Source organism: Cervus canadensis, chromosome 2 (genome assembly GCF_019320065.1).
Source record: "Cervus canadensis isolate Bull #8, Minnesota chromosome 2, ASM1932006v1, whole genome shotgun sequence".
NCBI classification, from domain to species: Eukaryota; Metazoa; Chordata; class Mammalia; order Artiodactyla; family Cervidae; genus Cervus; species Cervus canadensis.
Window position 1 is genome coordinate 84,132,693 of NC_057387.1, and position 24,582 is coordinate 84,157,274.

General features: G+C 41.1%; 1 protein-coding gene and 1 long non-coding RNA gene across 11 annotated transcripts in view; both read left to right on the forward strand.

Moving 5' to 3' along the window:
* FGGY (FGGY carbohydrate kinase domain containing) overlaps positions 1-24,582 on the forward strand; it is a 483,924-nt gene that overhangs the window by 258,614 nt on the left and 200,728 nt on the right. The window lies entirely within an intron of this gene.
* LOC122436911 lies at positions 537-23,028 on the forward strand. Its single transcript, XR_006268153.1, has 3 exons — positions 537-635; positions 1,291-1,293; positions 22,960-23,028. It is a non-coding gene; the product is annotated as an uncharacterized LOC122436911 (long non-coding RNA).

Sequence of the window (24,582 nt, forward strand, 5' to 3'; positions counted from 1 at the left end):
TATCGAAAAATTGCATTAGTCTCTAGTAAGATCTTTTAGTAGCGTCTGCCCCACCCACCTTGATAACTCTAATTTTATCATGTTCTCTGCTATGATTCTGATGTAAGAATTTGATTTCTGAAGACAATGAAAATGAAAACTCTTGAGGTAACACAAGGCAGCAATTAAGAAGACATAACTGATTCAAATGAATCAGAAATGGTATGGACCTAACAGAGCAGAAGATATTAAGAAGAGGTGGCAAGAAGACACAGAAGAACTGTACAAAAAAGGTCATCATGACCCAGATAATCACAATGGTGTGATCACTCACCTAGAGCCAGACATCCTGGAATGCGAAGTCAAGTGGACTTTAGGAAGCATCACTACAAACAAAGCTAGTGGAAGTGATGGAATTCCAGTTGAGCTATTTCAAATCCTAAAAGATGATGCTGTGAAAGTGCTGCACTTAATATGTGAGCAAATTTGGAAAACTCAGCAGTCGCCACAGGACTGGAAAAGGTCAGTTTTCATTCCAATCCCAAAGAAAGGCAATGCCAAAGAATGCTCAAACTACCCCACAATTGTACTCATCTCACACGCTAGTAAAGTAACGCTCAAAATTCTCCAAGCCAGGCTTCAACAATACGTGAACCGTGAACTTGCAGATGTTCAAGCTGATTTTAGAAAAGGCAGAGGAACCAGAGATCAAATTGCCAGCATCCGTTGGAGTATCAAGAAAGCAAGAGAGTTCCAGAAAAACATCTATTTCTGCTTTATTGACTATGCCAAAGCCTTTGAATGTGTGAATCACAATAAACTGTGGAAAATTCTGAAAGAGATGGGCATACCAGACAACCTTCCCTGCCTCCTGAGAAACCTGTATCCAAGTCAGAAAGCAATAGTTAGAACTGGACATGGAACAACAGAGTCAATTTGGAACCAATTGGTTCCAAATTGGGAAAGGAGTACGTCAAGGCTGTATGTTGTCACCCTGCTTATTTAACTTATATGCAGAGTACATCATGAGAAATGCTGGGCTGGGTGAAGCACAAGCTGGAATCAAGACTGCAGGGAGAAATATCAATCACCTCAGATATGCAGATGACACCACCCTTATGGCAGAAAGTGAAGAAGAACTAAACAGCCTCTTGATGAAAGTGAAAGAGGAGAGTGAAAACGTTGGCTTAAAGCTCAACATTCAGAAAACTAAGATCATGGCATCCGGTCCCATCACTTCATGGGAAATAGATGGGGAAACAATGGAAACAGTGACAGGTTTTATTTTTTGGGACTCCAAAATCACTGCAGATGGTGACTGCAGCCATGAAATTAAAAGACACTTACTCCTTTGAAGAAAAATTATGACCAACCTAGAGAGTATATTAAAAAACAGAGATCTTACCTTGCCAGCACAGGTCCGTCTAGTAACAGCTATGGTTTTTCCAGTAGTCACGTATGGATGTGAGAGTTGGACTGTAAAGAAAGCTGAGTGCTGAAGAATTGATGCTTTTGAACTGTGGTGTTGGAGAAGACTCTTGAGAGTCCCTTGGACTGCAAGGAGATCCAACCAGTCCATCCTGAAGGAAATCAGTCCTGAATATTCATTGGAAGGACTGATGTTGAAGCCGAAACTCCAATAATTTGGCCACCTGATGCGAAAAACTGACTCGTTTGAACAGACCCTGATGCTAGGAAAGATTGAAAGTGGGGGAAGAAAGGGATGACAGAGGATGAGTTGGTTGGATGGCATCACTGACTCAATGGACATGAGCTTGAGTAAGCTCCGGGAGTTGTTGATGGACAGGGAGGCCTGGCATGCTGCAGTCCATGGGGTTGCAAAGAGTCAGACATGATGAGCGACTGAACTGAATGGGTTCAAATCCTGATCTACTTGCTGTCTATGAGACCTTGGGAAGTTGCTTGACACTCCATCCGTCAGTTTTTCCTCCTATAAAATGGGAATAAAAATCACACCTACCTCATAGAGTTGTTTGAAGAATAAATGAGCTGGTATTTGTAAAGCACTTAGAACAGTGTCTGTATATTTATGTGTGAGCAGTGGGATCTCAACAGATTTACATTATGAATGATAGCAGTTGGCAAGAGAAATCCAAAGTTTCATTCCTTTATTTAATAAATATGTGATATCTTCCTTTTATGTGCCATGTATTATTATAGGAGTGTTAGATATGGTATTGAATAGAAACAAGTTTCTACTCTGTAAGAACTTCTATTTGCTGAGGATGTTCTATCCTGCTTGAAGTGTTCATAACCTCACATATGTGTGTATATTTTATATGCGCTGGATGCATACATGCACATGCACACACATACATGTGGATGGACATGTTCATGCATGTGCTTATGTGAGTCCAGATGTTTTCATTTGTTACACACTTCTGTCTGCAAGTATGTATACATGTTGTGTTTGTGCATACACATGTACAAATGTACCTGTATCTGCATGCTCTTAAATATGTATGTTTGGCTGAATGTTTGTATATATGTTTGTGTGTACATATGCGTGTACCAGTATACCCACACACATACACTTGAGCATAGTGTATGTGTGGGTTTATGTGTATATGCATATATACATTCATGTGTCTTTATCAGGTACTGCTACGTGTTACAAAGATCAGGTCTGTATAAACCAATGATGAGTGCCAGCAGTTGCTGCCAGTACAGAGAGTTCTGGAAAGTTTAATCCAGAGTGGTGACATTTGAGGAAACAGACCTTAGTGGAGTGAGGGAACATTTTGTGGTTTAAGAAGCAAGTAGCAATTAATTCAGTCAGCAAATATGTGTTAGGCCCATACTTGGCCCTCAGATGCCATACAGGAAACTGGGGCTACCAGGGTGAAGATGACCCAGTCCTTTCTCTAGAGGAGCTTAGCAGCTGGTAGACAAGGCAGACCTGTCATCAGGAAAATCTCATTGGAAGCTGCACCCTGCTTTTCCCAGATGAAAGGGAAGTGTCACAAGAGTGCAGGGAATAGATCAACCACCTCTGCCAGGACAAGTGAGAGAAGCATCACTTAGGAGGTGGAAATGGGATAAGCATTTCAAGAGGCTGGAACAGAATGTGAAAAATTTCTGAGTGTGATAAGGCCTGACTCCATCAAGGATCCTTTCAGTATGGCGAGCCTGCAGTTCATCTGTGAGGGGAACAGTGAGAGATGGCCCGGAAAGCAGAAACCATGTACCACAGTATGGGTTCTGAGCTCCCAGCTTTGCCATTGGTTTTTAACAAGTTACGTAGCTGCTCTACGCCTCAGAGTTCTTTTCTATAAATGGAGATGATCCTCTTGAATTGTGTAGACACCTTCTCCTAACACATGGTGAGCCCTTAAATGTTAAGGGCTTCCAGGTCAGAAGCTCAAATGTAAAAAGCCCTGAATTCCAAGTCTAGGAGACTGGATGCTAAAATTAAGTTGGATCAACCATATCTGTTCAAGTAGCTTCCTCAGCACTGATTGTCATCTGACAACTATGTCAAGTGCTCTACAGGAGGCATTCGCCTTGGGAGTACGTCTGTGGTTTGTAATACCAATGGATGATAGTTCAAAAGAAATAGAGCAGTAAAAAAAAATAATAAATAATGTCATCTCTATTTAAGCTTAAAACAAAAATTTACTTCAAGGGAATGAAACAGATATTTGTTCTCCCAGGCCCTGGGGATTCAGAAATAACCTGCTTTTTTCTGCCAGGGCTTTGCACTCTTTTTTTGCAGCATCACTTCCCAACCTACAGAAGTGTAGCTGGAAGAGGAAATACATTTCCCCATCTCTGACTTCCATATCTCAGCATCATTGTTTCTCATCCATCAGGTCTGAGGGTGGCAGTGATACTTTTCAATGTCTTGTACCCACCCTGATCTTGGCCACTGTCTTTATGAGAGAAGTTTTATCTCTGGTCCTGTCATCTCTTTCCTCAAATCCAAACAGAGAATGTACAAAGTCTGCCCATGCTCACTGTAGTCTGAGATGCTGAATGTTCTTCCACAATCCTTAAGGATTTCTATTCCCCTACTTCTCAATATTCCATCTTCATTTTTTTGGTGGCAATATAAACATTCCCACATAGCTTCCCTCTGTTCTCATTTTGTTTAGAAATTATTATTTACTGAAAATGGAAAATACACAGAGGAGCAATATGAGAAAATAAGTCATTTACATTATTTCCAATTCTCTATAGTAAATTGAAATCATAATCCAGATAATAAAAAAAACCCAAATATTTTAATTTGAACATAGAATGACATAAGTTTTCATTTGTTTGTACATCTGATTCCTGATCTTATTTACTTATTGTAGTGGTTTGAATATGCAAAGTCAATCAAGGAATTAATTAAAATGCAGAGTACTGGGTTCCCACAACCACCACTACCATAGATACTGAATAGTAGGTTTGACTGTGGCCTAAACATCTGCCTTATATCCAGTCCCCACATTATACTAATGAACTTCACCACCAGCACCTTAAAAGATATGCAAGGGATGGTCAGAACTCAAGTTGGTTCCAGTCAAAGTTATCTGTTTATAATCCAGAAAGAACAAAATTGAGCCCAGGCTAATTGAAAGACTGCATTTAAAATTTTTTTATTTGAAAAGTAGAGCAATAAAGAGCTCTTCCAGTCTGGTATGCTTACCATGAGTTGGGCACTGCATAAGTGTTTACCTTGACAATTCTTACAACTCTGGCTATGTAGGTTCTTCCCACCCCTGTAAAGGTCAAAATGAGACTCGCTTCGGTTCAGGCGTGTGGGTGGGGTGAGAGGAGAACCTGGAAGGTCTGTCTGACTCTGCGTCTCCTGTTCTTACCGTCAGATAGATTCACCCAAGCCTGTGTTTACTGAGTTAGCCTTAGACAATTTTTTTTTTTTTAATGTTGAAAAAAGGGAAAACATGGAGAATCTTTGAATCAAATGTTCAGGTCTAGGGAAAGCTGAGGTTCTTGTATTCTGTTTAAAGAGATTGTGTTAGGCTGTTGAGCTGTGTTATTACAGGTTCCTGGGCTGAATTTAGCCTAGTGAGTTAAAAGTGTGCCAGCCTTGTGACTCACCACTGTGAAAACTGCGGTGGGGAGGGCGGGCGACTCTGCCACCAGTGTCAGTAACATGAGTGAAGACTCCACACACCTTTTATATTCAGGCCTCTCACCACTGAAACTTGTAAAGAAAAACCCACACAATTCAATTCTGTGAAACACATTAAATATTCTTGAATAATATGTGTCTTATTCACACATTGTCTGGTTTACTGTGGTGTGACCTTATTGCCCAGCCTAATGCATGTGGGATAATAATTCTTTCCCTGTGTCCATATCTCTAAATGTAACACATGGAGAATAACATTTAGACATTTAAATAGATGATTATATTACTGTCCCCTACTTAGACTATGAGCTTCTTGTGGGCAATGAATCTGGTCATATTCATTTCCGTAACTTCAGAGCCCAGCACTTAACCCAGTAAGTATATACTTCAGTTAATGTTTTTGCCTATAAACATGCTAAGCACTATGCTATTAATAGTTAGTGTGGCAAAATCAGCGATGTAAAGAAGTTCTTAGCCTGAGGACTAAGTTCTATAGGAATTTGGAAAAGGGAGAAGTCTCTTTCAGGAGAAACTGTAAGACAGTGGAAAGACAAGATACTAAAATTCTTTTAATAACTTCAGCATGGCAGTAATGTGCTAGGTAGTGTTCTTGCCTGGAGAATCCCAGGGATGGGGGAGCCTGGTGGGCTGCCGTCTATGGGGTCGCACAGAGTCGGACACGACTGAAGTGACTTAGCAGCAGCAGCAGTGGCAGTCTACTTGTATGATCGTCACATCAACTCCAGCAGCTTACACAAGATCACACAGCTAGTAATGAGAACCCTAGAATGTCAGCTGCCATAGTCCTTTCAGGAAGTGTGAGGGGTAGCCTTTGAACTGAACCCAGAGTAATAAATATCTTCTCCATTGCAAGCAATGACATATAAAGTAGTCTGGATGGAGAGAATAGCATTCATGGAGCCACTAGAATGGGGTTGAGAAATGGTAAGCGTTTCGATTTGGCCAAAGTCTGTAATATCTGTAAGAGACTCCTGGAAGATGGGGTTATAAGGATCAAATAGGTAGGGAGAAAATGGCAGTACTTGAGCATCATGTTGAAAATCTGTGCTCCCCTCCTCTTCGCAGGCATCGTCAAGCCACTGAAGGTGGTTTTAAACAAGATACTTATTCCAAGCAGACGTTTCTATATTTCCCAGAAGTTTGGGAAGAGGAACGTGCAAAGAAGGAGTAGCCTGTAACAGTGTTGTAGCAGGGGACCTTGAAAGAAATACAGGGAATTTGACAGTTTTTCTTCCTCCTCCCCCTTCTTTCTCCTCTTCCACTTTTCTTCTTCACCTTCTCCTTCTTTTCTAAATTCACTGATTATGCAAAAGTTATTGAAAATTTTGAGTTCTCTTTGTATTTCTCCTATTACTAAATGTATGAAAGTATCTTTTTTAATTTCAAATGAAGTTTCTCTCATAACTGGCAAAATATAATAAATGTTAACTTTAAAGTAGTTAGAATAATTTATTCAATTTTAAGCTGGGCTTTCATTAAAACTTATTTTATTCAGTGGAGATATCCACTTGACTTGAGGGACCATGATCAAAAGAGAGGCCCAGAGAATTTGGCTTGATATTTCTACCCTTTACACAAGACATTTGCTGATTTGAAATCTGCAGCTGAGATTCTGGCAAGCTAAGCACCAATTTGGTAACCTCCCCAGGATGGAAGGACAACAACTTGAGTTCAGGGATCGTTAAGGATGAAAGATCCTGTTAAACACTCTAGACTTTTAGTTGGGACCATAAGAGTAAACTGGAAAAGACAGACTTTACTGAAGCCTGGCTTTGAATCAAGTCAGCACCTAATTAAATGCAGTTAAATCTTTCCCTCTTCAGCTAACTGCAAAAAGCAAAATTGTATTTTTTCTGGAGAAAGACAACATAAGAGGTTCAACTTACATATAAAATTTTTCATTTATAGTTTCTCCACCAAAACAATCTTAGGTGTATGCAAAATATAAGAATTTTCATAAATCAAGAGAAAAACCAAACCCACAGATGATTGAGGTGTTGAAAGTATTATATTCAAGAAATTATAGGAAAAGATGGAGAATTCAAAGAACTGGGAAATTTAAAAAGAACCAAATGGAAATTGTAGAGCTGAAAATGCAATAATTGAAATTAAGAACTGAAATTAATAGCAGACTCAATATAGCCTAAGAAAGAATTAATGAACTGGACAGTAGGTCAGGAAAATATCCATACTGCAACATAGTATACACAAGGTTGGAAAATACACAGGAGTATGAGATATGGGCATGGTAAAGGGATCTAGCAGAGATGTAATCGGAAGCCTAGAATGAGAGGAGATATATTATAAGCAGAGCTATATTTGAAAAGATAATTTCCAAAAGTTTTCCAAAACTGGTAAAAGAACTCAAGCAAATCATTTTAACATTTGAAAAAAAGGGAAAAAAATTTTTGAAAAAAAAGAAACTGTTAATGCAGTTTCATATTTAAAAAAGAAAATGATAGGATTATTTTAATAACTGTTTAAAGAAAGACCTTTCATAAATAAAATGTAAGACAGATTCATGACTTTAAAAAAAATCTTGGCAAACGTAGAACAGAAAGGAACTTTTTTTTCTTCTGATTAAGGATGCATACAGAACAAAACACTTAATTCAAATATCAAACTTAATGGTGAAATAAAACTTTCCCATTCTCACCACTTTTATTCCACATTTTAGTGTATGTCCTAGCCAGAGCAGTAAGTCAAGAAAAATATAAAGATTATGAGAAAGACATACAGTTGACATCATAAATGACATAAGACATATATAGAAATTTTAATATTTTATAGATAAAGTATTAAAATCTATAAATAATTTAGCAATATTGCTATTCAAAAAGTCAGGACAGAAATAAATTTTATTCTCATGAAAGAGAAATGTTTATTTAAAATATTAAAATTTTAAATAGCATAATTTACAGTAATATAAAAATATCCAATACCTAGAAGTAAATTTAATGGCAGATGTTAAGGACATCTATGCACAAATCTATGAAACATTATTGAAAGAAACTGAAGAAGACTCAAATGAATGAAGGGATATATGATGTTCATTGATTGGAAGACTCAATATTCTCCTTTTTTGGTTCTTTCCAGTTTCTTGTATGGACTCAGTGAGTCCAGTTCAAAATTCTAGCAGATTTGTGTGTGAGGGGGTAGAAATTGATGGTCAAATTTTGAAACTTTATGGAAAGAGCCAGTAATAAACAAGATATCTTTGGAGAACAAAGTTGGGAGAATTTAATACTACCAGATATTAAAAAAAAAACTTGTTATAAAGCAATAAAGGCTGGTTTTATGGCACAGGTTGACAGACCAGAGGAAAACAGATTAAGGAGTCTAGAAACAGACTCACTCATATATAAACAATTAATTTATTACAAGGGTAGTACTGCAGATCTGTGAGGTGTGTTAATTAGATATCAATATGGGGAAAATTGGATGTTGCCCCTTGCCTTATACCATGAAAGTGAAAGTGACTTCGTTATGTCCAACCCTTTATGACCCCATGGACTATACAGTCCATGGAATTCTTCAGGCCAGAATACTGGAGTGGGTAGCCTTTCCCTTCTCCAGGGGATCTTCCCAACCCAGGGACTGAACCCAGGTCTCCTGCATTGCAGGTAGATTCTTTACCAGCTGAGCCACCAGGGAAGCCCAAGAATACTGGAGTGGGTAGCCTATCCCTTCTCCAGGAATCGAACTGGGGTCTCCTGCATTGCAGATGGTTTTTTTTTTTACCAGCTGAGCTACTAGGGAAACCCCATACATTAAAAATAAATTCCGGTGGATTTTATATACAATTTATAGACAATGGACTATTATTCAGTAATTAAAAAGAATGGCATCTTGCCATTTGTGCCAACATGGATAGACCTCAAGGGCATTATGTTAAGTGAAATGGATAAGACAGGAAAAGACACACACTGTATGACTGTAAGATCTCTCTTATATATGGAATCGAAAAATAAATCCAAAGCTCATAAATACAGAGAACAGATTGTTGGTTGCTAGAGGCAGGGGGTGAGAAGTGGGAGAAATGGATGAAGGAGGTCAAAAGTTAAAAATGAAAAAAAGAAATGAGGAATGGATACCAAAGCTTCCCAGCTAAGTTCTAATAACTGACAGTGGTTGAGTACTTCAATGAATTGTGAAAATGACTTTGAACCCTTTCATCATTTGTATTTTTTGCATGTTCCTCCCTCTGCCAGGGTAAGAGTAAAAGCAAAATTTACTAGTTTATAGTTTTTTGGGTTTTTTTTTCTTTTCCATAGAAGTTTCTTTTCTTCTCACTATTCTAATTTAAGTTTTATCCTAAAAAATTCCAGGTTGCTAATCAGATTATTTTCGTTCTTAAAAAAAATTGGTTGCATCGCTTGATTGATAACAGCCCAAATGAACTCCAGCCACACAGCTCCAAAGAAAAAGAATGCAGTAAAGAAGAAAAGAACACTTGTGGGCCTGCCAGACTCTAGGTTGCAGATTGGCAGGTGGCAGAATGTGGGGAGGCTGTGGATGATGACGAGGACTGGCCAGCTTTGGGGGACAGTGCCCAGTGACAGCATAACAGGTGTGCCTGGACAATGCAAGGTTGGAAGGCCTGGCAAGTGGAAGCTGCTTCACGTTGCCTGTTCAATTGCTGCCTCTGGTCCCACACTGCTGATGGCCTTGGGAGTTCTCTCTCCAAAGAGTGCCCAAAGAGATGCACTGACTTGGACACACTCCAGGTTTGCCCAGAGGTGCTTTGAAGCGATGGACTGGGTGTTATTTTTTTAAATCACTCAAGAATTCTTCCCTTTGTAATAAAGAATTTAGAAGGAGTGAGAGCAAAGGCAGAGTGAAAAAATAGTATGAACATACAGCATCTATCCAACAGAAAGAAGTACCTGTGTGTACCAATAAACCCTGCCCAAGAATACCCACAACTGCATTCCTAGTCTCAGGGTTGGAAGAAAGCATGATTTCCAGAGCCAGACAGCCTGATTCTTATTCCACACGTCATCTGCTCTCTGTGATCACTGGTCAGTTACTTACCCTGCTGGCTCGCAGGTTCTTGTTTCCCAGATGGGCCTCATAACAGTAACTGTGAGGATTCACTACTATGATAATTTACATAGAGCACCTAGAAGATTTCCTGGAGCAGGTAAATGCTACACAGGTGTTAGCTCTTATGATGATGGTGTTGTAGAGGAGACCTAAAGCTTTTGAGGTAGGCTGCAGCAAGACCTGGAGTGAGTGGCCACAGCCAAGGTAGAGGAGACCTCTGATCACCAGGTCAAAGAGGAAACAGGCCCTCAGTGGAGAAGCCTATCTAGACCCACACACGGTGAGACCCTTCCTTCTGCTCATCGATTGCTGTGCTCCTTTGGCAGCCATAATCAGGCTGCTGGGTACCCGCATCCTTGGCTCCCAGGGGATTGTGAGCCCTAGGAGAACAGTGATTATGTTTTTTCAGGTACTGTTTCCCCTGCAGTGCTGAGCATGCTCCCTCATGGAGAGCTGTGCTCAGTAAACATTTATCAAATTGGATCCGACCGAATGGAGGAGGGAGAGAATATTATTCAGGGCCTAAGATGTGATCACAGCACTTTCCTTTCAAAACAAGATTGCCTTTTTACACTTTTACTTTGAAATCATCACTTCGCTGTTACAGAGGAGGTATTAGAGGCTCAAGGAACTCAGCTCATTTGCTCAAAGTCATGTGGCTGGAAATGTCTCTTTCTCGCTGAAGTCCAGGGCTCTTTCAGACCATCCCCCTTACCCCCAGAGCCCAGGGCAGGCCCAGAGAAAGAAGAGGGGAGCCTGGCCAGGGCTAACTATCCCAAGAACGTGGATGTCGGGAGCAGGTGTGTAGGTGGAAAGGGAGGGCTGAATGTTGATCTCTTGTCGTTTCATCTGCAGTTTTTGAAAAATCCCAGTGTATTCCTTGTGGGATTTTCTATAATTCATTTTTGCTCTCGTCTTCCATACTATTTATTTACCTAAGCCTTTGCTCTCTTTGAAACTATTTGAGCCACATGTCATTCATTCGCTGTGTTAAAACCCTGGGCCCTTTATCCTGCTCAGGTTTTGTTTTGTTTTTCCTCTCTCCAGCTGCTCTGCATAGCACTTAATTCTCCGATTCTCTGGCCTGACTCTTATCCAGCGATGGGTCGCCTTACACTCCCACCCCCACTCCGCCAGTAATAGGGGCCAGGAACAGAGGATCCAGCTTCAAAAATCTATTTTTCTTTTTTGTCTCCTTGTTGTCTGAAGCATGGCGCAAGGTTAGATCAATCAGTCTGTGTGTAGTGAAGCCCTGTAACCCTCTCTGGGGGAAATCTTAGCCCCATAGAAATTTGGCTGGTTTTGGCTCTGGGAGTGAATTCCAGGCTTTGAAGAATCTGTCAATGTTCAACTAACCCCACAAAACCTCTGGACGTTTTTTGATGGAACCAAAACTCAACACCAAGGGAGGAGGCACTGAGTGTGGCTTCAGAGGCTGGGGAGAGAGAACTGGGGAGCCAACTGTGATATTTTCCTCTGAAATTTCAGGCCTCTTCCCCAGGTTCAGGTGTCCAAAAGAGTCTGTCTGAGCAAGTCCCGTCTCCCGTTAGTGTTGTCCTGAACCATCTCACCGGTCTGCTCTGTGTCTTTGAGGGGACTGTCATGGTGACTACTTCCTTTTTCACCTGCAGAGAGCCTTCAGATAATTTGATAAATGAGACCATTTGTCTAGGGCCAAAAAAAGATTACTCTCTCCCGGGAGAGGTTGGACACTGATATTTATTTAGCAGTTTTTACATCCCAGGCACAAGGCTGCTTGCCTTATTACGTGGAGGGTGACCATGCATTATCCCTTGCTCAGGACTTGGGACGGGGGGCGTGCTTCCTGGGACACGGGGGGTACAGTGCTATTCTGTTGTTGTTCAGTCACTAAATCATGTCCAGCTGTGACCCCCTGAACTGCAGCACACTCTGCTTCCCTGTCCTTCACCATGTCCTGGAGTTTGCTCAAACTCGTGTCCATTGAGTTCAGGATGCCTCATCCTCTGTCGCCCTCTTGTCCTCCAGCCTTCAGTCTTTCCCAGCATCAGAGTCTTCTCCAGTGAGTCAGCTCTCTGCATCAGGTGGCCAAGTAGATGCGGTCACTCCCCCCTCACACCTGAGAGAACTGAGGCCCACGGAGGCGAGTTAGCTTCTGCTATGTGCTGTACTTATGCTGATGCGCTAGCTTATGCTGCATGGTGCTCATGTGGTGGAGCTGGGAACCCAGTATAAATTGTCTGCCTTCTGATCCAGAGCCTTGTCCAACCATGTTCTTCAGAACACAGGGTTGCATCTTCTTCAGTTTCTGTAGGCCAGTAGTTCACATCATCTGTTTCTCTTATCTATCTCTAGGCTACTGGAATTGCTTTTCCTTTCCTATTCTCTCCCCCTGCTGACTGAGGAGACTCCTGCCTCCCCTCCTTCAGGAGGTCCTTCCTGACCATCCAAACTAGGTCAGGGGTCCTGGCTCCATACTTTGATTAGACAGGTTCAGATCTGAGTCACTGGTTGTTCCTTATCGTCTTGTGTCTGCCTATGTCCCTTTCGTCCCTCCTAGACTGGGATCCAGTAGTATAAAAGGAAACCGTTTTCATCTTTAGCATTCTTGCTCCTCACAGTGCCTGGCTTATAACTGGGAATCAATAAATAGCTGTCAAATTAACTAACTTAGAAAACATCAGAAGGCAACTGTGTGATTTAGAGTCACAGTTTTAGATCTATGTAAGGATTTATTCCAGAAGACACATTTGTGATACTTGGACCAGTTCTCTTAATTTTATTTCTTTTACTTAGATGGTAAGTGATTTTTGTGACTTAACTTGGCTATTTGGATTGGATTTCAACTTGACCGTTTTCCATGTCTAATGCCCGTGAGTGAAAAATTGTTTTTTATGATGTTACAGATCAGAGTGAGCAAGTAATCTAGAGGCTGTGTTGCAGTTAAGAAGAAAGGAATTTCTGAAATCAAGTTTTTCCTTAGTCTTTATTGTGGATTTTGCTAGTGTTCTCTGAGTCTCAGATTTCCAAGCTATTACATATTATAGCCTACCTTTGAGATTTGATCTTTCTGGGTAGAAGGGAGAACAGAGGAGTGAGACCCAGATACAGTTATCTGAGGGTCTCTTCTTTGTTCTCTGACCTTCCCAAAGGTCTTGTATTGGTGTCTGATGGGTGCAAGTCTTGGACAAGTGTGAAATTTAGAATCGATGTTCATCATCACCAAGTTGTACTGTAGGATGAATGATCCTCAGTTCAGTTCAGTTCAGTCGCTCAGTCGTGTCTGACTCTTTGCGACCCCATGAACTGCAGCACGCCAGGCCTCCCTGTCCATCACTAATTTCTGGAGTCCACCCAAACCCATGTCCATTGAGTCAGTGATGCCATCCAACCATCTCATCCTTTGTCATCCCCTTCTCCTCCTGCCCTCAATCTTTCCCAGCATCAGGGTCTTTTCAGATGAGTCAGCTCTTTGTATCAGGTGGCCAAAGTATTGGAGTTTCAGCGTCAACATCAGTCCTTCCAATGAACACCCAGGACTGATCTCCTTTAGGATGGACTGGCTGGATCTCCTTGCAGTCCAAGGGACTCTCAAGAGTCTTCTCCAACACCACAGTTCAAAAGCATCAATTCTTCGGCCCTCAGCTTTCTTTATAGTCCAACTCTCACATCCATACGTGACCACTGGAAAAACCATACAAACATGTTATTGTGGGTTTTAGGAATATAAATAGCTTTTGGTTTATTATCAACAGTGTTTAAAATGTTAGCCTGAATCGTTCCTACTACGTGGTATCTCATTTTTGTGATCCCCATGAGCCCCCCATTATTCTGTCATCAGTTGTACACGCGCGGACAGAAGACAAATGTTCAGTCACTCTGTGTAAGCCCAGATCCCTCTGGCAGAGCATGCAGCATGCTGAGGGGGAATGCCTGAACAGTCGTGCCAAGCCCTGCTTTAACACCGAAGACTGAGATTGGTCAGTAGTTTAACAACAATGGCAGAGCTATATGGAGCAAACTGTGATCCAGGTACCAGTCTGGCTCACTTCGTCTTCACAATAGTGCTTGGAGCTACATTCTGTTGTCATTCCAGTTTCATAGGCTAGGGAACCGAGACCCAACAAGGTTAAGTGACTTGACCAACTTGCAGACTTGAAGTCAGGTGGTCTGATCCTAGAGCACTTGTTCTTCACCATTATGCCCGAAATAGTGCAAATATCTTGTAAAGTCTGTTCACATCTCATTTAGACAAAAACCTTTCCTATTATCTTTCCAGTTCTGGGGATGGGGGCGTGGGCTGAGGGGAACAGAGGTGGTGGCAGTGTCAAGGTGTGTGAAATTTCTTTGTAGAATTTTTACCTAGGATTTTTTTTACACCTACTTTAGGATTTAGATTAGATGCATTCTAAGTGGCATTTCTTTCAAAGCCAAAGTGATGCTTCATCAAACACCAGGATCACAGAAATCTTTTCAGCTGTTTCACTCCCCTTCATTTGTTAGGCTTGAGATGAACCCTTTGGGCTTGCTATAGTGGATTATGACAGTAAATCCTGAAAGAGATCTGAGTTCAGCTCTGCTGTCTGTGAATACTTGAAATTCTTGTAAGTGGTTGGAAAGAAAGGAACTATTTTCTCTAGCTCCATGAGATTTAGCATTGGGTGGATCTGTGTGTTGTCTTCCCCTGCTCTGACTCTGAAGGACCTTGGACAAGTTCCTTGAACAACTTTTGGTCTCATTTTCTGAATTAGTAAAAGGTTGTGATAACAGCTACCTCTCGAGATCATTTTAAGAATTTAATACAATAATACTTGTAAGGTCTGAGACATACAACAATGTTTCAATAATCAGAAGGGTCTTAGCATCTTTATTTTTACCAGTGATTTTGACAGTTCTAAACAAGGTGAGTTGTGAGGCTCCAGTAAGATTTTCACTATCACTTATAAGTTGTCCTTCAAAACTCTTTATCTTTTACTGTCAGTCGTATTTAAGACAGCTTATCTGCCCATGATTAAATCCACTACCTTTATCTAGAAAACATCTTGTGTTTCACTAGTATTATATACACCTTGTGCAACATGCAGTCATTCGTTTGTTAAACAATAACCAAAATTAGTGAGCCTGCCCTGGCCTCAGTCTGCTCAGAGTCTGCTAGAGGGAGACAGCTGTGCAGACAGCTACATTACAGATAGAAAAGGTTGACTACTTCTCCCTGACTGGGGTGCTCAGGTGAATGGCTAAAGGCACAGTCTGGGAAGACTGTTGATGAAAGATCTGGGTCTGCACCCTGGAACCCATGTTCCCCTGGTAGATTGTTGGGGGATGGAGTGTACTAGGGGAAGAACATTCCAAGGAGAAGGAAGAGCATGAGGTAATGTTCAGTGGCATGGCTGAGCAAGGAGCATTTAGGAATAAGTAGGAAATCTCTACATTTGTGCCAAGCACACCTGAAGGTCCCATTTGTTGAGTACCGGTAGAGTCCACCACATCTGACTTAATCCCCACCCACAATTTTGTAAGGTAAGCATTGTTATCCAGAATCTTTAGATTTGGAAATTGAGGTTCTAGAGATCAAGGCATTTGCCTAAGAACGTGTCAGTGGGATTCAAGACTAAGTCTGAAGACAACAGTAATAGCAACGATAGTAAAAACAGCAAGCATTCTATAGTCCTCAGCACACTCTAATACAGCACACTAAGCACATGTGCTACTGAAACTCATCAAAATGGAAAATTCTGTTCCTCAGGTGCGCTAGCCACATTTTGAGGGCTCAGTTGCCATCTGTGTCTGGTGACTGCTGTATTGGAAAATGCAGATATAGAACATTTCCATCATCTAAGAATGTTCTCCAGACAGCACTGGTGTAAGCACTTTACACATATTAACACATCTAATCCCTACAACTATCCGATGCAGAGGATACTGTTATTCAAATTGTACAGATGTAGAAACTGATGCATAAAGGAGATAAGAAACTTAACCAAGGGCCTATGATGAACAAGTCCAGGTTTTTTAAGCACTCTAGTGCCAAACCCATCTATTATTTTCAATATATTTTATATTTTCAATATATTTTATATTTTCAATATAAAATGAATGAATATTCAACAAAAGAACAGAATTCAGTATCTTCTTGTGTAGAAACTAGTGTCTGGTCCTCTGCAGAAAAAATTCTGGGAGCTTACAATTATTGAAACACAAGGCTGGTGATCTCCAAAGATCCTCTTCCTGAAGAACCTCTTAACCCCTTGGCTGGCTTAGTCAGACAGCTCATTTGATGAAATTTATCAGTCAGTTTATTCCTCCACATGGCCAATTCTAGAGTCTCAAGTTCATACAGTCTTAGGTAATGTTCAAATTCCTTCACATTCTTTTTTCCTTCAGAAAGGTATCTAGGGTTGTTATTTTAAGAACATCATTTTCAGGATGTAGATCTATCTAAAACAGACCTTTTTATTTTTCAAACATAGGAAAAAAATCTTCAGACTAGGAGAGTAAAACTCCTGTCTCTGCCTCTAAGTAGCTAAATAAACTTGAGTAAGTTACTTTACCTCTCTTAAATTGTTTCTTCAACTGTGATCTCAAAATAACGCATATGACAGGATTTTTTTAAAAAACTTCATGAAGGGTACAGTGTTTAAGGATGCTTTGCAAACTATAAAGTACTTTATATAGCTGTAAAGTATGAGATAATTATAACACAAATGCTAGAGCTTGGGATGTTTTTCTTTTATACAACCCTTTAAAGTTTTCAAAGCAGTTGTGGCTTGATAAATTACAGGATAACCAACCCACTGTTAATCATAACATTTGCAAAGTCTCTTTTTTCTTTGACAGAAATAGAGTAGATATTCAATAAGTGTTTGGATGGAAGGATGGATGTTTGGTGGATGGGGCAGGGGGAGGGAAAGAGCACATAAGAAAAAATAAGAGTTCATGAATTTTTAATTTTCCCTTTTTAATTCTGTGTTTTTAAAACACATTTCTTGATATGAACTAAAGGGGAAGAGTCATTAAATAAGAGGCCCTGAATTGATTCATTGACTCAGTAAGCTATTTGTTTTTCATTCAACAACAACAAAAATTTGTTAAGCAACTACCATCAGCTGAGCATTGTGCACAGTTCAAGGAAAACCCAGTTGAATCTTGCAATTATTTTTTTTTTTGGTGCCTATTTCTTCAGCTGCTAATTTTGCTCTTTAAACTTTCTGAGGAATGCTGAATTCACTGACACTTGCATAGTCATGTGAAGGGCCCCAGTAGTTCAGAGGGCTGTGCTTGTCAAAACCCCGTCTTAGGAATTGTTTCCTGATGTACACGTGAGGCCCATGATCCCTCTATGAATTGTGAAATGTGTTTATGCAGAAAAGAGAAAGCTCCTCCTCCCCTCTGTTGCTTCCTGGGCCTTGGACCTCTTTTCTCCGGGTCGGCCCCTCCAAGCTCTATGTGGCCAAAGACAAAATGAGGGATGCCAGGGCTGAGACTCACGTGGTCTCACAGCAGCATCAGCCCTTGGATCGGATCTGTTAGGCAGAGTGCTCAGAACCTCTCTGGAGGGGAAACCAGGCAATACTTGCCTGTCACTGGTGCTGTGCCAGCCTGGCCTGAGGTTTTCTAAGTTCCCTCGGGACTTGAGAATATACCATCTTGGGAGGGATTTCTTTCAGCCCTCCTATTTCCAGGCCAGGAGACACTTCTTCAAAGAATCACTAAGTATGTTATGTCCTGAAAATGACTAAAAAAGAACCTCCATTTGTGATCCACTTCTCTCCTAGTGGATGTCCAGGAATAGTGCAGACTTTCAGGTGGTTCATGGCAGAACTACAGCTCAAATTCAGATTTTCAAACTCTAAACCCATGGCTCTGAGTCCCTGGTGAACTGACACTTATAAATATATTTCCTTTGTATAAGATGATTATCACATTATAAAGTTAGGGATTCTGGAAAGAACATGGGTTTTAGGGTCAGACCAAATAAATTCAAGTTGCTGCATCCTGGCACTGGTCTTATATCTCTGTGTCCTTGGGCAAGTTACTTTGCTGCTTCTGTATGTGTTGAAGGGGAGAAAGAATATATTTCACAAATGTTATTAAGATTGTGAGACAATATTGAAAGACTTTAATGCAGTATCCAGCCTATCCTAGCCATCTGATCAATTTTCTAAAAACGTAGGAACAATGTAACTGTCTCTTGAGAAGAGTTCAGATGATATTGATGACGATGCTGGATAGTGGTGATGGTGACATAACACCTGTTAATCCAAGTTTTATTTTTAAGCATTACCTCTATATCAGAGCTACCATGTGATATTGTTGTTTTCTTCATGTTATAGCAGGTCTTACTGTCTCCAAATCCCATTCTTTTTTTTTTTTCTGATATGTGACAGCAGCTTTTAAATCATTTTCTATTTTTTAATCTTTTTTTGGAGTTTAGTTACTCCACAGTGTTGTGCTAACTTCCCATTGCACAAGCAAGGTGAATCAGCCATATGCATACATGTATCCCATCCCCTTTGGATTTCCGTCCCATCCATGTCAGCACAGAGCACTGAGCCGAGCTCCCTGCACCACGCAACAGGTCCTCATTAGTCATCCATTCCATGCACAGCAGCGTATATAAGTCAGTCCCAACCCCCTAATTCATCCCATTCCCACCCCGACCCCACCCCAGTGTCCACACGTCTGTTTTCTATGCATGTGTTTCTATCTCTACCCTGCAAATCGGTATGGCTGCTATGAAGAACATTGTGGAGATTCGTTCTTTTTTATGGTAATACACTCATTATCAGATTCTAAGCCTAGTAATATCAACAATGAATCTGCTAATCAGAGAGGAAACAAATATTTTCCACAAATTTCTTTTCTTACCTTGTATAACTCCCTTTCAGGATTGAGGTACCCTGTAAGATAAACTTTGCTCATGCTTTATATGTATGGGACCAATAAAAGCAGTCATCAGCAGGAATTCCTTGAACATGCATATAACACGGTGGACCATCAATGGCCAACCCCTTTTCCAGCAAGGATCTCAGGATCAATATTGTAAGGCCCCAATATTTTGAGATACACAGATGAGTAAACATTGACTACCTGGTTATCTGATTTTTATTTTGGAGAAAAACCTGAAACCCAGCAGTTCGAAATCAGGCTACCTGAATGGGATTCCCAGCCCTGCTTCTGGTGAGCTATGTGATCTTGGTTCAGTTCTCATTTCTATGCTTCAATTTCTTCCTTTGTAAAAATGAAGATTTTAATAACACCCATCACACTCAGTGGTTGTAAGAATAAAATGAGACATGTACAGAGAGATGGGGCTTCCCTGGTGGTTCAGATGGTAAAGAATCTGCCTGCCAGTGCAAGAGACCTGGGTTCAGTCCCTGGGTCAGGAAGATCCCCTGGAGAAGGGAATGGCTACCCACTCCAGTATTCTTGCCTGGAGAATTCCATGGACAGAGGAGCCTGGCAGGCTACGATCCATGGGTTCACAAAGAGTTGGACACAACTGAGCAACTAACACTTTCCCAGAGAGAGAGACTGCAAATACAACTCAAATAAAATGATCTTGTATCTAGGGTTTCTTTCTGTCGAAAGTCTTTGCGCCCTGGATGGGGAAATTTATCACCCAGGATTTCCCAGAAAAAAATGTAAAGCACTCTAAGTATATAGAAAAAACAGGGAATTTAATCCACAAAAATGGTGGCTTAGATTATGAAGGAGCTATAAAGGGCTATATTCCCTGCAAAGCAAGTCAGGGAAACAGCAAAATGGAAGCTGTCGCCACCCGGTGCTGGAGGAACAGAGGAGGAGGTGATGTAACCGGAGGCGAAGGGTGGTCAACATGGGCCGAGTGCGAGTCTTGGCCCTTTCGGCACAGCTGAAGTCATGAAGCAGCAGCCCCTTGACATGGGGGGAGCGGGGGAGAAACACTCTGGCTCTCCAGTGCCTTAAGCCTTCACATCTCCTGGCAGGGCCCTGCTTGGCTGACCTAGTGTCTGGGAAACACAGGCCACAGGGGCAGCCACATGATGCTCAGGGCTTGGTGAAGGCCCTCAGGCCTGGGACTCTTCAACCTTAGTCCCAGACCTCAATCACCTGGTTGCTGGGACCTAATTCCTGTGATAACATGAAACAGACTGTGATAACCAACACAGAGAGTTACAAAGAGGCTTACTTCCTCCACCACTGGGCCTCTGCACAATAACTGAAGTTCCCAAGTCACTGTGCCCAAGAAGGGAGAATTTGGGAGAAGCTTTAGAAAAAAACCTAGAAAGCTGTTGGCATGTAAGAAACCTCATAGTGGCCCCCTTGACCCTGCTTTCTGGAAAAGCCTGCTTGTTGAGCAGCCACAGCCTTCAGCTCTAGGGATCTGTGGCTTAAGGATGCACCTTCATCCTTTCTCATGGCTGACTCCTGCAGAACTCAGCATAGACCCCCTCCTTGGAAATCCCCTGAATCCCTGAAGGTGAGCTAAGCTGCCCTGCAGTTCTCCTCCTCCTCCTTCTCTTTCTTCTTCTTCGATTATTTTCTTAAAATTTTGTAGAGTATAACTGATTTACAATGTTGTGTTAGTTTCCGCTGTTCAGGGAAGTGAATCAGTTATGCATATATCCACTCTTTTTAGATTCTTTTCCCATAAGAGTCATTACAGATTATCAATTAGAGTTCTCTGTGCTATAGATATAGAGTAGGTCTTTGTAGTCAGTTGAGTTCAGTCACTCAGTTGTGTCCAACTGTTTGCAACCCCATAGGCTTCAGCACACCAGGTTTCCCTGTCCATTACCACTCCCAAAGCTTGCTCAAACTCATGTCCATCATAGTCAGTGATGCAGTCCAACAATCTCATCCTCTGTTGTCCCCTTCTCCTCCTGCCTTTAATCTTTCCCAGCATCAGGGACTTTTCTAAGAAGTCAGTTCTTTGCATCAGGGGGCCAAAGTATTAGGGCTTCAACTTTCGCATCAGTCCTTCCAATGAATATTCAGGACTGATTTCCTTTAGGATTGATTGGTTTGATCTTGGAATCCAAGGAACTCTCAAGTGTCTTCTCCAATACCACATTTCAAAAGCATCAGTTCTTCAGTGCTCAGCTTGCTTTATGGTCCAACTCTCACATCCATACATGACTACTGGAAAAACCATAGCTTTGACTACTTGGACCTTTGTCAGCAAAGTAACGTCTCAGCTTTTTAATATGCTGTTTAGGTTGTTGTAGCTTTTCTTTCAAGGAGCAAGTGTCTTAATTTCATGGCTGCAGTCACCAACTGCAGTGATTTTGGAGCCCAAGAAAATAAAGTCTGTCAGTGTTTTTATTGTTTCCCCATCTGTTTGCCATGAAGTGATGGGACCAGATGCCATGATCTTAGTTTTCTGAATGTTGAGTTTTAAGCCAGTTTTTTCACTCTTCTCTTTCGCTTTCATCAAGAGGCTCTTTAGTTCCTCTTTGCTTTCTGCCATAAGGGTGGTGTCATCTGCATATCTGAGGTTAGTGATATTTCTCCCAGCAGTCTTGGTTCCTGCTTGTGCTTCATCCTGCCTGGCATTTCACATGATATACTCTGCATGTAAGTTAAATGAGCAAGGAGACAATATACAGTCTTGATGTACTTCTTCCCCAATTTGGAACCTGTCCATTGTCCCATGTCTGGTTCTAACTATGGCTTCTTGACCTGCACACAGGTTTCTCAGGAGGCAGGTAAGGTGGTCTGGTATTCCCATCTCTTGAAGAATGTTCCACAGTTTGTTGTGATCAACACAGTCAAAGGCTTTAGTGTGGTCAATGAAGCAGAAGTAGATGTTTCTCTGGAATTCTCTTGCTTTTTGTATGATCCAACAGATGCTGGCAATTTGGTCTCTAGTTCCTCTGCCTTTTCTAAATCCAGTTTGAATATCTGGAAGTCCACAGTTCATGTACTGTTGAAGCCTGTCTTGGAGAATTTTGAACATTACTTTGCTAGCGTGTAAGATGAATGCAATTGTGCTGTACTTTGAACATTCTTTAGCATTGCCTTTCTTTGGGATTGGAATGAAAACTGACCTTTTCCAGTCCTTTGGCCACTGCTGAGTTTTCCACATCTGCTGGCATATTGAGTGCATCACTTTCACAGCATCATCTTTTAGGATTTGAAATAGCTCAGCTGGAATGCCATCACCTCCACTAGCTTTGTTCATAATGATGCTTCCTAAGGCCCACTTGACTTCACATTCCAGGATGTCTGGCTCTAGGTGAGTGATCACACCTTCATGGTTTTATGGGTCATTAAGATCTTTTTTGTATAGTTCTTCTGTGTATTTTTGAATACACAGAAGAACTATACAGAAGCTCTTTTTAGTTTTCTATATTAATAGTAGTGTGTATATATCAATAAAGATGCTAATACTGAACACTAATAAAGGACACAATAAAGGAAAGAATAGTATTGACCTAACAGAAGCAGAAGATATTAAGAAGAGGTGGCAAGAATACTCAGAACTATATTAAAAAGATCTTAACAACCTGGATAACCATGATGTGATCACTCACCTAGAGCCAGACATCCTGTAGTGCAAAATCGGGTGGGACTTAGGAAGCATGACTCAGGAAAACTCTAGTGAAGGTGATGGAATTCCAGCTGAGCTATTTCAAATCCTAAAAGGTGATGCTGTGAAAGTGCTGCACTCAATATGCCAGCAGATTTGGAAAACTCAGCAGTGGCCACAGGACTGGAAAATGTTAGTTTTCATTCCAACCCCAAAAAAGTCAATGCCAAAGAATGTTCAAACTACCGCACAATTGCACGTGCTAGCAAAGTCATGGTCAAAGTCCTCCAAACTAGGCTTCAACAGTTTGTGAACTGAGAACTTCCAGATGTACAAGCTGGATTTAGAAAAGGCAGAGGAACCAGAGATCAAATTGCCAGCATCTGTTGGTTCATACAAGAACCAAGAGAATTCCAGAGAAACATCTACTTCCGTTTCATTGACTACACTAACGTCTTTGACTGTGCAGATCACAACAAACTGTGGAACATTCTTCAAGTGATGGGAATACCGGACCACCTTACCTGCCTCCTGAGACACCTGTGTGCACTTCAAGAAGTAACAGTTAGAACTGGATTTGGAACAATAGACTGGTTCCAAATTGGGAAAGGAGTACATCAAGGCTATATAGTGTCACCCTGCTTATTTAAGTTATGTGTATAGTAGATCATGCAAAATGCCAGGCAGGTGAAACACAAGCTGGAATCAAGATTGCTGGGAGAAATATCAATAACCTCAGCTATGCAGATGACACCACTCTTATGGCAGAAAGCAAAGAGGAACTAAGGAGCCTCTTGATGAAAGTAAAAGAGGAGAGTGAAAAAGCCAACTTAAACTCAACATTCAGAAAAAGAAGATCATGGCATCCAGTCCCAACACTTCATGGCAAATAGATGGAAAAACAATGGAAACAGTAACAGACTTTATTTTCTTGGGCTCCAAAATCACTGTGGATGGTAATTGCAGCCTTAAAATTAAAAGACGCTTGCTCCTTGGACGAAAAGCTATGACAAACCTAGACAGCATATTAAAAAGTAGAGACATTCCTTTGCCAACAAAGGTCCATCTAGTCAAAGCTATGGTCTTTCCAGTAATCATATGTGGATGTGAGTGTTGGACCATAATGAAGGCTGAGCACCAAAGAATTGATGCTTTCAAACTGTAGTGCTAGAGAAGCCTCTTGAGAGTCCCTTGGTCCTCAGTGAGATCAAACCGGTCAATCCTAAAGGAAATCAACCCTGGATATTTATTGGAAGGACTGATGCTAAAACTGAAGCTTTGACAGTTTGACCTCCAGTTACAAGGAACTGACTCATTGGAGAAGACCCTGATGCTGGGAAAGATGGAAGGTAGGAGGAGAATGGGACAACAGAGGATGAGATGGTTGGATGGCATCATCAACTCAATGTACATGAGTTTGAGCAAGCTCTGGGAGATACTGAAGGACCGGGAAGTCTGGTGTGCTGCAGTCCGTGGAGTCACAAAAAGTCAGACATGACTGAGTGACCGAACAACATGTCAATCCCATTCTCCCAGTTTATCCTCCTCCACCTCTGCTTTCCCCCCGGTAATCATGTGCTTGTTTTCTACATCTGTGATTCTACTTCTGTTTTGTAAATAAGTTGAATATGTTGTTTTTAGATTCCATACATAAGTGATGTTATATATGATATTTGTCTGACTTATATCTAGGTTGCTTATATCCATGTTGCTGCAAATGGCATTATTTCCTTCTTTTTGTGGCTGTGTGCCATTGTATACATATATACACCACATCTTCCTTATCCATTCATCTGCGATGGACATTTAGGTGACTTCCATGTCTTGGCTGTTGTAAACAGTGCTGTAATGAACATCAGAGGCCTTGTATCCATTCAGATTGTACTTTTCTACAGATATATGCCCAGGAGTGGGATTCATTGGATCACACTGTAGTTCTGTT